The 5,062-nt window shown below is 56.3% G+C and overlaps 1 non-coding gene across 1 annotated transcript; it reads left to right on the top strand.

Moving 5' to 3' along the window:
* The first annotated feature begins 3,976 nt into the window (after positions 1-3,976).
* On the top strand, positions 3,977-4,049 carry TRNAF-GAA (transfer RNA phenylalanine (anticodon GAA)). Its single transcript has one exon. It is a non-coding gene; the product is annotated as a tRNA-Phe (tRNA).
* Positions 4,050-5,062: the final 1,013 nt, after the last annotated feature.

Genomic DNA, 5,062 nt, shown 5'->3' with positions numbered 1-5,062 from the left:
GGACCCCCTGTCGCTTTGGAGTCACTGTTACTTTCCCGAGAGCAGGTTCTGTCCGTGATGTGACCCCCCAGCTAGGCACTGCCAATAGAAAGGCTTTTGAGTAGAACAGATGATCCCAGCTTTTTTGAAGTCTTCAAAGCCCACTGGGACAATCCTCTTCACTTCTCCAGTCATGATGCTGGGAGCCCCGGGGGTCTGCTTGTCCATCCACTTGCTGCACATAGGCAAAGAGGTCAGAAACTAAAAAAACCCAGCTGAGGAACGTTTCTGCCTGGTGTAGAGCCAGACTTCCAGGCTTGGGAGTTCTGCTTTGATTCCTTCATTTCAAACTCCAAATGCAGATTTGGTCACGCCGGGGGGAACTTGCAAAATACCATGTATGGAAAGAATCTCTTGTGAGTCCTACAAGGACAACAGCATGGTTCTTAGCCCCTTTTGCTGAGAGTCCCCAAAGTTACTCCGTGTGCTGCTGCAGCCCATTCTAGGGACCCCAGGGGACTGTTCAGTCTTACATACAACCATGTGCAACCATGAGCTGCCTGAACTCTCCAGCAGCCTGGGAGGCCTGTGCTACCTGCCCAGACCTGGCAGAATTGGCAGTAGAGAGGAATTGTTGTGCCCAGGCACGGAGAAGATGGTTTGCTTCCAACAGGAGCACTGCAGCGCAGGAACTGACAGCAGCATGCTGTGCCTGCAAGGGGGGTGGGGAGAGTGCTTTGAAGTTGGCTCATTATATATCCAGTTGCACACGCTAAATAAATTCTATCCAGTGCAGCTCAAGGAGCAGACCCTACCTAGGAGGCTGGCCAAAGCGTGCCGGGCAATACGCGGCTGGAGAACTTTTCTCTCCTAGAGACTGCCTCTCTTGTTACCTTCCTGCTCCAGGCCAACAGCACTTTTTATTTTCCACCAAGGCAACGCTATGCCATGGGTGAGAAGAGGCCCAGAGCTGCCCCCTGCCCACTTTGCATTGGTCTAAAAAGAGGGGATTCCCACCTGGGGCCCAAGCAGCCAGTCCCCTTTGTGCGGAGCCTGGAACGAGGTCACTTGGGAGCCACTGGTCTTGCTGGGCCACCTCTTCCCCTGCCGTGTGGAGCGGGTACGACAGTGATGTGTTTCCAGGGCAAACGGTGACTTTTGGTTGTCACACTGAACATTTTCATTGCAAACCCAAAAGGTTTTGGGTGGAAAGTTTTCAATTTGGGGTTTTCCATTTTTTTCTGTAAAAACCGAACGTTTGTGTGGAAAGCATTTAACGGAAAACGAACTTTTCCATCAAAAATAGCTTCTACAGAAAAATGTTGATGGGTCCTATTGACATGGGCTAAATCCACTTCCACTGCCCCAATCAATGGTGCGGCATGAGCACTGCCAGGCCTGTCCCTCCAGAAGAGTTCATATGCGGAGGAGGAGGAATTGGGGGCCCCACCCCATCTCTGCCATAGCTGTATCTCCGGCTGAGGCCTCTGGGGATCCCGGCTTGTCGGGCTTCCAGCTGAACCCAAATAGGCAGCTGCCAGGCTGCTAGGCAGGCTCCCACTCTCGGCTCACCTCCGACTGCTCTAAGGACTGGAGCGCCGGAAGCAGGGGCTGCCCTGTGGGCTGCGGGCGGGTTTGGACGTGTGAGGGAGACATAGTGTGTGTGTCGGCTTCACTTGCATCACCAGCACCAGCCATTGTCCCCATTTCCAGCCTGGAGCCAAAGCCGGTTTTGCCAGGAAACCCCTGTTCAGAGCTGCAATGCTCCTTTGGGGAGGCTGGCCAGGCCGTCTCTCCCAGGAGTCCGTCGGTTAGTTCTCTCGGGCCCATGTGTGCGCCGTGCCCCCCGTGCACATAGGGTAACCCTACATGGGTTGCGACGCCCTTTGTCCCACTATCGGGACCGTCCGGACCACAGTCATGGCGCCGTTGCTCACTGCTTCCTGGGGCAGCTCTCGGTGCCCGCCCGCCAGCAGGAGTGCCGCGTGCTGCAGGAGCGGGGCATGCAGGGGCCGGGAGTGGGCAGAGAGCCCTCCGCCCCCCCACCCGACCCCACCTGACCTGACCCGTGACCCTTGGTGCCAGAGGGAACAGCCTGCCAGATGGTTCCCAGGACGGGAGCCGCCCCATGGTGTGCTCTGGCTCCAGTCGGGGCTGTGCACCTATGTCTGTCTCTGTCCCTCCCGATCCGGTCGCCCAATGTGTCCTGATATTTCACTCTTGTGAGCTGGTCACCCTAACTGTGCTTGCTGCATGTCTGCCGGGAGAGCTCAGGAGCGAAAGCTGGGGCTGCCGAGAGCTGGGTGCCCCCGTCCTGTGGAGAGGCTGGATGGACGTGGCTGGGGGAGGCCAGAGGGATCCTCGCTGTGCTGCTACCAGGACAGTCAGATGGACCTTTTCCCTCTCTCTTCGGGGGGCAGAATGGATCCCTCTTCTCCAGCCAGCTGGGCTGCCGCCTTCCCCCTACCAAGCGTTCATCAGGGAAACCAACAACTTCTGCGTGACGACCAGTGCTTGGGGCATAGATACCAGCTGTGGCAGCCGGATCCCACCCCAGGCCAGGATGTGTGTGTTAAAAAGCCCCATCGTTCCAGTGGGCAGCATGCCAAGGGTATGAGTTGGCTCAGTCTGGTTACCTAATGGATCCGGCCACGGCACCCCCCATCCCAGGGCAGTCCCATCAGGGAGCCTGAGAACCAGGATTCCTGGCATGACCTTCCCCTCCTGCAGTGACAGGGGTTGGGACAGGGGGGAATCGGGGCATGGCCAGGGACAGAGGGGGGTCGAGCACCCACTGGCGCCAGCAGAAGTCAGCGCCTATGCCATCTTCAGGTGGGTTGGATCATCAGCCTTTCAGCTACCAGCCAAAGTTGATAACCACAGACTCAGGTAACTGCCCACTTCCCAGGTTTGTTTCAGCAGCACCTACAGGGGTGCAACTGGCAAGGGCAGGGGGGAAGCACTGCTGGGGTTGTGAGTCCAGTCCTCACCCACAGCATCAGTGTCCATGAGCCATGTCACTTCCCCCACTGACTTTCTCTCATTCACCTAGAAAGTGTCATACGAGGGTGATGGCAGTAAATTCTCAACTCTGAACTGCGGAGGTTGGCCCCTAGACTGGGATAAGAATGGGTCTGAAAAGAAAAAGCTCCAAGAGTATAAAAACAGCCAGTCTCCAGGGGCAGGTATGGTAGAACTCCTTCACAGGGAGCCATTGGTGGGAGGGGGTTTCCCTTCCCCTGTCAAATGTCCTGAGAGGTATTTCAAGATGAAGACAACACCCTGGTTAGCAGTTGACTGGCACGTCCTGGGTTAAAGAAAGAAAGGGCCCTAGGGTTCATAGTCTGAAGTGTTTGTGTCACCAGCCCTGTCACCCTCTGACCCCGCTTCAGTTGGGAGCAGGTTTGTATGTTGCTGTGTGGAACACAGACCCATGGAGAGCAGTGGCAGCTGTTTCCATGGCAGAGAGCCTGGCCCTTTGGAGACGGGAAAGGCAGCCTGGAGCCGAGGGGGAGGCAGCAGCTGCTGTTCCCACTCCTCGGGGACAGGCCTGTCAGCCAGCAGCTAAGGGCGTCGGGTTCCTCCAGTGGGAGTGTGGAGCAGCCGTTCGTTTGCCTTTTCACACTCCTCTGTGGTATGAGAATCGGGGGGGGGGGGAAAGCCCCACTTCCCTCCCTAAATGACGTGCAGTAGGGGAAGCCAGGACAACAGGGTGGGGTGGCAAGTGGTGGCCAGACTCTCACCACCAGGGTCTAGTCTTGCTCAGGGTCAAGCTCAACTTCCTCCATGGGCGACTGGCCCCCAGTCTGCTTCGGCCACCAGGTCAACCTAAGAACTAAGGGAGGAATGGGGTGAGGAAGCAAGTCAAGCTGAGCAAGGCAGGCAAAAGCAAGTCTTGCCTTCATGGGCCTTTCACAACAGCGTCCTTTTTGTGTGCCAAGGCTGACAAAAACATCCCGGACAGAGCAGCAGCAGGTGAAAGGAGTGCTACGCAGCTGCCGAAGTAGCTCAGTTGGGAGAGCGTTAGACTGAAGATCTAAAGGTCCCTGGTTCAATCCCGGGCTTTGGCAGGTCCTTTCATCCCTCTTTGTGGAGGGGTGGCTTGTTTTCTGGAGCACAGCAGCACCTTTCCCTGCTACAGTGTCCAGTCCAAAATATCAGCCCCCCGGTGCAAAAACGCTATGTTAGGGTGTAAACAGGAGGCTTCCAGCACTGGGACGCCTGACAGGGAGCTCAGTGGGGGGTGTAACAGCTGCTGACACTGAGGGTCCTGGGCTAAATCCACTTGCAGGTGGAAGTGTTTCAATTTATTTCATTGACAATGAGTAAGGCAATGATTTAATCACAGGTATTTTTCATAAAAGTCATGAGCAGGTCACAGGCAAGAAACAAAAAATCATTGCCCGTGACCTGTCCATGATTTAAACCATAGATACCTCTCATTGAATCTTGCAGGGAGGGGATCCCTGGGAGTCTGCAGCACCAGCTGTGGGGGGAGGGAGTCTGGGTCGCCCATAGCACCAGCTACCAGGGGAGAAGCCCTGGGGTAGGCTGCCACCGCAGGGGGGGAGCCCCAGGGACTGAGCAGCTGCTCCCACTGCTCCCAGGACAGCTGCCGGGAGCCACTGAGCTGCGGCTGTTCTCACTGCCCCCAGGACCACTGCTCAAATGATCCCCAGGGCCAGCTGCATTGGCCGCTGCTCTGGTGGTCCCTGGGGCCAGCTGCTTGGGTGGCCCTGGAGTCAGCCACACTGGCCGCTGCAGAAGTCATGGAGGTCACAGGAAGTCACAGAATCCGTCACTTCCACAACCTCCCTGATGGTCAAGGATCCTTAATAATGAGACAGGGAACTGTGAGTTTCATTGTAAATCCACCTCTACCTGCAGCCCCTGCTCTCCCAGCCCTGAGCTCCCCACTCGCTGCTCTGCTGGTGCCCCTCATTCCCGACCCGCATGACCTGCTATCTCAGCCCTGGGCTCCCCCCACACCTCTGCAATCTATATGTTTTATGGAAATATGCTTATAAGTGTGAATATGGTGTAACTGGATTATGCTTTATGCAAAAAAGCCTCTGGTAAGGTC

The sequence above is a fragment of the Eretmochelys imbricata genome, chromosome 22 (assembly GCF_965152235.1).
Source record: "Eretmochelys imbricata isolate rEreImb1 chromosome 22, rEreImb1.hap1, whole genome shotgun sequence".
Taxonomy (NCBI): Eukaryota; Metazoa; Chordata; order Testudines; family Cheloniidae; genus Eretmochelys; species Eretmochelys imbricata.
The sequence above is the reverse complement of the archived record's forward strand: the minus strand, read 5'-3'. Positions and strand labels throughout refer to the sequence as shown.